Genomic DNA, 10,603 nt, shown 5'->3' with positions numbered 1-10,603 from the left:
TTTTTGAAATAATTCGATTGAGTCACGGGCGTACTTAACTTACATGTTAATGTAAGGTAATTCAAATGACCGCCTTCAAAATCAAGTTTTTGGCAATAGGTTGTGTTGTTTTCCTTTCAGGCAGGATATAAATTTATTGTGACCTTACAAAACTTTCAAAATGACAGTCCACTTTGAATTTAAGTTTTATAAAATTCCATCGAAATTCAACATTAGTACCTATACAAATATTATACATTACATACAAAGCTTTATACGATTACCCATACTCCTATTTGTTTGTATGACTATTTGTACCAGTTTATATTCGGATCTTGTGGCCAGATTTCAATGAACAATTTTTTTTTTTGTAAGATTGGACAACGTAATAGACCCTATGTTTTATTTTTGGAACTAGAGCACCTGATATCGTACATTAATTAGACTGGAGCAGCTAGTTAGGGTTAAATTACTTAAATATCTGGAAATACTTTTACCAAATTTTTATTAAATACGATAGAGCAACAGACTAGATTTAATGCAGTAACTTTGTAAAGGACTAAGGACACGGTTGCAAAATACTGAATGATGTAATTTACGATTTGAACGGTTACGCAATTTGACGAACTCAATTGCGTAGTTTACATCTCACGACCTTGCACAGGTCACTGTCTTCTTTTCTTCCCTCTCTCCTAGCTTTAAACCTGGTTACATCTTCACCTCTCTGGGGAGAAGCCTGGGAGGCCCCTTGACAATAACCTAACCCGTAATGGACCATAGTTTTACATCCCGTTTCCTAAATGCGCATTAGTTAGTATTTGAACTAATTTACATTATTGTACATAACTTAGAAAAGGGCCATCGGTATTGGCCGAAATATGATTTGAATCTGTGCCTGAATGCGCATTTTTCTCGGGCACTTTATCTATTCGACCACCGCGATGCTCTAATGTCCGCTCTAATGTAAAAAAAAGTAATAGATTGTGTTATACCCGTGGTCCCACCGATTTGTCCCCCAACAAACTAAAAGTATATTCTTACTCATTACCAATTAGTAAGAAATAGTAAGGGAACTTTCATGTCTTCACCCTGACTTTTCGAAGTACCTCTGCTTGTGAACTTCGAAACCAAAAAAAATATCATATATAATGGCAATTTAAATTGCTTACTATTCATTTAAGTTGTTTAACCTTTAAACGATACATATACTATGACGAACCGTAAGGTAATGATTTAAAGAACATTCTTAATATATATTTTTTTAACATTAAAACCAGATTCAACAGATTTATTTATATGGAAACAATTTATTATAATGTAACTTTTCCAAAACAATTTTAATTTTTTTTTTCTATCTCTTACCACTTTACGAAATAGGGTGGGGAACTAATTTTTGAAAGGTTAAAACTTACAAAATAACTTTAAAAAGTATAGGAAATATTAATAGAGTAATAACAAACGATAAAGTTCATGTAAGTGAGTACTGTTTTGAACGTTAAATGTGAACCATTGTTTACCATAGCAGCAAAAATGTCCCTTGAAGAGAGACAAAAAGCGTAACTTAAAAAAAAGAAATTGATAAGCAATTATTAAAAAATAATACAATACCATCTTTCAGTTTTTCTCTTCGAATTTTAAGTGGTTAAAATTTTTGTTAAGAATGATTATACAATGCAATTATTTGACGGGCTCTGTGGCGCAGCGGTAGTGCGCTTGTCTGTGTCACCGGAGATCCCGGGTTCGAATCCCGGCCAGGGCATGATGAGAAACGAACTTTCTCTGATTGGCCTGGGTCTTGGATGTTTATCTATAGGGGGAAGTCCCGCAGTGCCGAACACCTAAGCTTAGAGGGCATTATAAAAAATACGAATTGATTTCTATTAATTTATTTCACATTATTGGGTACACAACAATCGTAGACATGTAAGTAAATTAACAAATAATTAACAGAATACAAATTCTTAGCGAAAATTATAGCTAATCATGGGCATTAATTTTTGGTTCATCATTCTGTGGCACCTAGTACCGAACATACCTAAAAATTGTCCTTATGACCTAACACTTCTAGTAAAGGTGGCACCTGTCACAAATATACATGTCAGAGCACTCTGGAATATCAGCGCATGCCTCTTGAGCCCATTCTTTACACGAGTTGCACTGATTCTGGGGCTTTGCTAGAAGAAGGCTGAGGTGAGAGACTTGTGTTTCTCTTGCAACCGACATTAATGGGCTTTCTGGTAAAATATCCACAACAGGCGCTTGTTCCAGTAAATTTTGAGGAATACTAGGGGCATGTCTATCAATCACTTCCTCAAAATCTGCACGTGAAGAACTGGATGGATAGGCTAGATTTTCATAACGTTCTTCCATTGGAATATTCGTAATATCGCTTGGCAAATAATCCAAATCACTGAAAATATTTTTGTCAAAAATGCTGCTGCTATGTCATAACGTGCTACCTTTTTAAAAGCCTCTGAAACAAGTCCAGCAATATCGAATTCAGTAATTCTAGCCCCTGAATTAGCTCTTATCCACATCCCACATTGTTCATTATAGGCATTCTTCAAGGGTTTCATGAACGACCTGTCCAAAGGCTGGAGTTTTGAACGATGAACGACCTTTTTTCGCCCTCACCATTATTAATATATAAGATTATCTGAAACCATAAAATGAAATTATTAACATCAATGAAAATAAAATAATTGCAGAAAAATAATTGTTCGGTCATAGGGGAAAATACACTGTTCGGTACTAGGGGCTCATAGAACAAAATGAATATGAGAATTAACTCAAACGTACTTATTTAATATTAGTTTTAAGTACTAAAATTGCATTAATACTTACCAAAGACAACTTAAACTCTAATAGGAATGTCTCCACTCGTAAATCTTGTAAGAACCGGTATTTTCTTCTGTACACGATACGTCACGTTCCCGCGCGCGCAAAATGAATGCATCTCCTGTCACGCCCGCTCTGAGCATAACTGACTGCTGCAGCGCCGCCCGCAGCTTATCTAGCTTTGTCTCTTGGTTTCTCACCACAAATGACCGCTTTCGTTTGCTTATTTTTAAAGGTACCGCATTCGTTCGGTACTACCTGCCGTTCGGCGCTAGGGGACTTCCCCCTATACGTATTTATTATAAAATATAGTATCGTTGAGTTAGTATCTCGTAACACAAGTTTTGAACTTACTTCGAGGCTAACTCAATCTGTGTAATTTGTCCCGTACCTATATATTTATTTATTTAATTAGATGGCCGCTACCCGTTTCCACCACCCGCTATCGTTACCGCTGCCGCTAGCGCTACCCTATACCTACGATAAAAAAAAACATTTATATTGTTTTACCCGAACTGACTGATGTAATTTTGTGTCGAACTGTTATCCGTCTAGAAAATGTTAACGACCTTGGTCTCTGCTCTCGGCAAACTGCTAGACGGTGCAAAGTCCACCATTTGGACTTTGCCACTGGACAGTCCGAGTGCATTCACTTCGTGTTCATTATCAAACATATTTTGTAGGTCATTATTTGTAATCTGAGTACATATGGAAATATTATATACTTGACATTTGCAAAACAACATTTTTCTAGAGATTCATTTATTACATAACATTAGGTTAAAATTAAATCAGATTTACCAGTAGTTGATGAATCATGTCAAATGGAAAGATGAAGTATTTGCCCACAACTCCGGGAAAAGAACATGGTCAGAATATGTACCTACGAGTCTAATAATTTTAACATGCAAACGTAAATCACAAACTGCAATTGTTAAAAACATTTAACAAAATGTGTGATGCAATGGTTTTAGCAAAATATAAATAGTACTTTCACTTCGACCACTACCTACTTCAACAGTCATTCAACACTAAGTGGACAAACAAAAAAATCAAATTTGTTACAAACTTACATAAGAATTTTAAGTGACGATGGCGTTCAACGATATTTTTGTTAGGATTTTTCGGATTAGTTCAAGTTGGCAATGTTGGTAGCCAGAAAGAGAAATTTAATCTGAATAAGATCTCTACGAGTTGTCACCAAATATTTTCACTTAACAATTGATCAGTACGACTGATAATTATCAATTTATTTTTCTTACATATTCAAGAAAATTACAAGTTAGGTTTAATAAACTAAGTTTGTTTGTTGAGTAGTAGGCGTGGGAAGGTTACCTGCTACAAACAAATATTTTTGACCTCAAAGCACTGCGTAGAATCAGCGCATTATTTCCTTAGTGTTACTTAGCACATTTTAAGCAGGCCCTTAGCCTCGATGCAGTAAACATCACAAGATGGCTTAAACACTTAATGTACGAACAAACAATGCGTCTACGGTTCCTTGTTCAGCGCCCTTTTCATTGCTTCTATAACATACTTATAAAGTTCTTGCTTGCACTTATCGTATTGTTTGATTAAGACAAAAAATACAAACATATTCACGCCTCTCTTCCGAAGGGGTAGGCAGAGACTACACTTTCCATTTGTCACTCACAAAAATTACGTAAAAAGCTCGTCCTCCAGCAACCTAGCACAGAGATCCGTTTTATTAGAAATTTCTAATTTAATGAAAACAACATTTCCCCTTTATGGAGGCGTTGCTTACAAGTTCATGCGAACCTATGTACCTTATGTATGCTTTTATGTTAACTGGATGATAATATGTTAATTCTAGGATAAGTATGATGATACACCGTATTTCATTTAGTTTACGCATACGCGCTAATATATGTACCAGGAAATATTATAGTATTTGCTGTAGACATTTGCTGACCACTATTTACTTGGTTGTCCGGAACTGTGCAGATCATATTTGCTCGTTGGAACTCCGTTTTACTAGATCTTCATCGGTCAAGTTATGTCTACGGAAACATCTAGAAATATCAGTTTTTCAAATAGTTAAGTGCCTTTGACCTCTATCTGCTGATAGGAAGCAAAGCTATATATAAACTTACGTATAAGGTCGAAGATGGTACGTTCGAAAATATTAATAATCCTTGTTTCTCTGAAAGTTCCCTGAAGCGCAACGAGTAGAGTTATATTATAGACCACATACGGTTCTTTCCTACTCAAAATGATTTTCAAAAATACAACTGGTAAGGCCTGTCCACATGTGTCCATCTGTCCATATGGGTATGTGGTCCGATGGTAGAATGGTGCCGGGGTAATATAATAATGGAGTTTCTTGACACACTTCCTAAAGTGAAGAGTTTGTATTTGTAAAGTTTTAAAATCATTTTTTTTGTACACAACATACCTACATCTACTTTCTGTGTTAAAACTAGACAATGTGCATTTTTAAGTTCAACTCGATACCACATAACACGAGATCATTTACGACTTTTACGATTTATATTCACGAGACCCGTTTTTTGTCCGACAAAATCGACCCGCAAGAAACATCTTATAGACATCGGTTTTTCATTTTAAAACTTTTTATTTGAATTCCTTGTGATTAACATATACAGATATACCTATCATCTAGGTAATCATCTCTTTATCGGAGGAAACATTATAAAGTTTTTAAATAAGAGCGTCTTTATTTACTTATATAACTCTGATGTAATCACCTCTCAATTCCAGAAAAGTACCCTACAGGGACTTTATCTTTATCTTACCTAACCTCTGCATACTTATTTGTTTCATCCACTTTCATCAAACTTTTCTTGATTACAAGAAAAGTGACCAACTAAATTTGATATAATCATACTTTTCATTATTAAATGAAAAGTATGATTTTACCAAATTTAGGAAAACAGACTTTCCCGGAAGTTCATTGGAAAAAACGTCATGGTTGATTTTGTTACTCTGAATCCTAGAATTAGCACCCGAAAATAATACAAACCAGTAACAAATGACGCACGTGTGGTCAAATAAATCCTTTGGATAAAAACGCATCACGCCCAAACTGGTTTCTCCTTCCAGTTTGACGTCATGAGGTGAGCAAAAACAGCACTTACTTCAACATGAGGTACCCTGCTAAGTGCTTGCAAGTTCATTGCTACGCAGTACTATTCGATTCTTTAAATAATTTAATAAAAGTAAAAATCGTAATATAGGTAACATCTGGTACCTATTCCATTTAGTTTTTCCTCTCATGGCTGTGAATTAATTTTAAAATGATTTTTTCCACCAAAAGAAGTAGATATCAAGATTGTTACCTTTTAAGTGCCTAAAGAAATAGACTGCATGGCGTGGAATGATTAGTAGATAATTCATAGTAAATTATGCGCAAGCACATTCGCCTCGATGTCAAACTGGAACATACAAAAGAATATTGTTGTCCCGTCCAGGAGGATGAGGACGTAGTGAATGCATGACAACTACATTTAAAATAAAAGCGTAGTAAAAATACTACGCACACGCAAATTATTACAATACAAGCATTGAGACAGTATAGTGCGGCTAACAATATTTGGTAAAGTCACCGGGATAAAGTCATCATTACGTAATAAGTAGACTAATTTTGGAAGCGCTAGAATTAATTATAAGTTTTGTTGACATATTTAAGTGAAACTCCTGAATCCTGTTTTAAACATAAATCTAATTGTATAACGCTAGGAGGTAGATTTTTCCAACATTGTTTAAATTTCATTATTTTATTGAACATTCTTATAAAATTTGGTAGGTGTTTAAAAAGCCTATCGGTAGACCACTCCGTCTTTTCCTAAACGTAGTAAATTATGAATATATACTTATGCCAGGCTGATCTTCTATTTTAGACCCAGACTAAAAAAACTATGTTCAGAAATTGTAACACTAATTTGTAGGGAAAAATCCGAGTAGGACACCAAAGGAAATTTCACATGCATTAAACCATGCATATAAAAACGTAGCCGGGCTGACACATTCATTAATCCGCATACTAAAGGCTATTCGGTATTTTTCCATTCTCGACATGAAACACTCCAGCATCGAAAGAAAAAACCAACCAGGTTTGTGGTTTGTTCCAGAAAAATAAAAAATAAATGACACGTGCGACTCAATTTTTAAACTATGGTTCCGTAACTCGATGAAACATTTACCTAGGTAGGTATATTGAATTTTCATATTGTTAGAAAAATCTGATGAAAGCTGAAAAATATCGACTTCTCAATTTTTATTTTATTTGTAAATGAGAATGTGAATCTCACAATGGTAATTTATGACATTCAATGAATTGAAACATGCAGGCAAACATGTGTGAATCTATTTCTTCAGAAAGTGAAATAAAGATAAACAATTATGCTAGCCATTAGAAGAAGAGGCAACATGAAATATCTGATATCATAATGAATTACTTTTCCTGAAATTACTTTTTCTGAAAAGGTTGCGGAGGTCAGATGGAAGTCGCTTCATGTAAAAACCTGACTCACTCAATCTAGGATCCATGGTCAAAGGCATTCGCCAATCTCCTCTCCAGAGTGGTGAGGATGCAACTGGCAATAAAGCTAGGAGGAAGGAGAAGATAATGAATTACTTTTGCTATTAACTGTATCAAATTTTAGAAATGTACATAATTATTTTCAAAATAAATGATGTACATATGTATATAATAATTGGACATGCATTGCAAAAAACATCATTTATTGCAATCCATGCCCAACACGGAACCCTGAAAACAGCAAGTATATTAATGACGTCCGTGTTTTTTAGACTCTCGGTCAGTCGTTTGCCACTTCGAGCCACAGATATACAGTTTAAAATTATAATTAAGATTTTTGTGAGAATAAATTCGTAACGCAATAACATTTTTATAATATCAAAAATATGTATGAAGTTCGAAAGACAAAATCTCAGCCCTGTAAGTGCCGTGTCATCTTGATACGCAAATTGTTAGTTAATCTATCAACAAATTTCCTAGACATTATGTTAGAATCCACGTGCCACTTAAATTTACATCGGTAACATTGTACGGTGGTCCAGGGTCAGACGGTGGCGCAACGCTTACTTGGATGAACGCATTGTCCTTACGATGAGGTCGAGCAGATCCCGGCCGAACACGGACCATTATAATATGCTCTGGACTTCACACACACTTCAAATAAGCGATATTCAAATCGATAAATAGCCAAAAACGTGCTGCCATTTTGTAACATACTAGGGAATATCCACCACTCCACCCACCAAAATAGTAAGGTCCCGTTAGTTTTTACATCCTGCATTCCTAGAGAAACCTACACACACAATCTCTACACCCAGAAATTTTAGCTGTGCGTTGATGTCTGTCAATCAATCTGTTTTCTCTTTTAAAATATACGTATATATTTGATCCAGCGTAATTGTTTTATTCAAGTCAGTGCAATCGAGCTATTAGTTGGTAGGCGCATCACGCTAGGGTTTGCAATCGCGTAATTAACCATCGGGTTTAATATAAATAGCATGATGTTCTTTTAATTATATGTATCTAGGTACTAGTCAAAATTATGAATACTTATTGGCACTGGTATTCCAAGTGATAAGAAGACCCCGGGCCCAGAAATGTAGCAGCGGAGGTTTAAAGCACAACAAATTTATTAATTTCAATGCAACATGCATTGAAATTAATAAATTTGTTTTTGGGAAGATACCGTACCGTAGTTAGCCCGTAACATCGCCCCTACATAAAATAATCTTTAGTTATCTTCATAAAATCATAAAACATGCACTATTTTAGTTCAGAAATATTTAAATCAATCCCTGTTTACTGACAGCGAGTGGTAATCTATTTTTTATTTCGTATAGCATTTCTTTGTAAGTTAAAAATATCGTAACACACATATGGTGTAAAAAGTCATTTTCATTATAAATTCTCATTTTACTTAAATAGATTTCCGTGAAACGGTGTCAGCAAAAAGTGTTTTTTTAGAAATTCTGAAACAGAATCATTGTCGATTTGTATCATAGCCAAGTTCTGTTCATGAGAATTCATGAGTTCATAATTTTTTAAGCTTCAATGAAATTTTTCGCTTTTCCTCCTGGCTTGAATCCCGGTTACATCTTTATCTCTTTATGACCCTGATTTGGCTAAGTCAGGTTTCTACACAAGCGACGTCTGATCTCCATAACCTATGTAGGGGAACTTAAACCATTTTGGATTATGGTAAATGCCCTTAGAATGAAAGTCTCTATGGTACAATTGTTTTCATAAAGAGCAAAATGTATAAATAATAAACCATCTTCAATACTATCATCAATCCTTCAATAAATGCTAGTCTGTCTTACTATTTAATACCTAGATGGGATATTAAACTACGTATATAAGTACTTTATCTCTTATGGGGCATAAGAAATAGATTTAAACTAAATCATATTACTGATACTATTAATGGTAGCCTCGATCTCCTCTTCAGAGAGGTGACGACCCAGCTGGCACTATCACTAGGCCGATGATGATGATAACAATGCTATTACAAATTTAAAAATAAAGCAAATCATATGAATCCTAAAGAAGAAAAAAACATCAAAAAAAGGTTATCCTAATATCAACGCTATTCTTCAGCCGTCCACTCCACAATGAATCCATGAGTGGCCAATAGAGATTTCTGGATCACATCGTATGATGCGCTGGAAAGGAAGAGCATATCCCTATTATGTGGCGGCGTTACAATGCGGGCAAATTGTTACACAACTGAGAATGATCTAGACTGCCACAGTGCACTGAAGCCTGTCAGGGAGACGGGCCGTTCTGTGCTCTGTGTAGAGTAACATGCGATGATCGTACGATGTCAGCGGACAGCCATTGTGGCAAGTTTTCTTAATATAAAGGACTGCATTTGTTCCTTTATTGTTAATTTTAACACCCGATAAGCTTGCTTTGTGTAGGTACAGTTGTATGTAATTTTGTAAATTCTTCATTGTTTATTACAAAGGCGGACTTATGCTTAGCAAGTAAAGTCTCTTCCAGCTAACCCATCTTAACTAAGAGAAAACTTAATTGCTCATATTATACATACCTACCGATATTATGATATCTGACAGGTAGACAGAGCCAAGAGTCTCGAAATTACTGAAAGGCCACTTATCTAGCTGATAACCGCGACTCTGCCCGGGATAAAATTAATCTCCTGTGATACCCGTTCTCTTGTTAATTTCCAGATAAAATCATTCGCATATTACTTCGAAAGATCTATCCTATCTCCATACCAAATTTCGTCAATAAACCTACCCACTAATATATACTCGTATATATACTGCACAAAAAGTGTAATCAAATGTCATTGTTTCAGCAACTCACCAATAATCACGTACGCACCCCTTATCGGCAGTCTCTGGTCGATTCCTTGGACTATAATTACACGTTGTCATTATCATTATAGATAATTCAAAAATACCTATTTTAAGTGAAAAAAAAAACGAAAAAAAAATATAATGGCACCAAAAAAGGTAGCCTGGAAGAGCTTGCATAATGCGAGTGTAAATAGCCCTTTGCCATGTTATAACGTCTGTTTATTGTCTGGTGAATCAACCAAAATAACATTTTAAATTAATAAAACTCTTTCACAGGTTAAATATTTGATCTGTTTGCATAAATGATATCGACAAAAGGACAAAGTCTAATAGGAAACGCTAGTATTTCAAAACAAATGAATTTGCATACGTAGGTAGTGCCGTGAGTACTTAAAAACAATGCGGTTCGAGTTGGGTCAGAATTAGCTTTCAATAAGGT

At 35.1% G+C, this 10,603-nt stretch overlaps 1 long non-coding RNA gene across 1 annotated transcript; it reads right to left on the bottom strand.

Moving 5' to 3' along the window:
* Positions 1-1,783: 1,783 nt before the first annotated feature.
* Positions 1,784-2,915, bottom strand: LOC106132344 (uncharacterized). Its single transcript, XR_009657329.1, has 2 exons — positions 2,824-2,915; positions 1,784-2,635 (listed from the first exon to the last, which is right to left on the bottom strand). It is a non-coding gene; the product is annotated as an uncharacterized LOC106132344 (long non-coding RNA).
* Between the last annotated feature and the right edge of the window lie 7,688 nt (positions 2,916-10,603).

The sequence above is a fragment of the Amyelois transitella genome, chromosome 3 (genome assembly GCF_032362555.1).
Source record: "Amyelois transitella isolate CPQ chromosome 3, ilAmyTran1.1, whole genome shotgun sequence".
Taxonomy (NCBI): domain Eukaryota; kingdom Metazoa; phylum Arthropoda; class Insecta; order Lepidoptera; family Pyralidae; genus Amyelois; species Amyelois transitella.
Note: the sequence above shows the minus strand (reverse complement) of the source record. Positions and strands in the feature narration are given on the sequence as shown.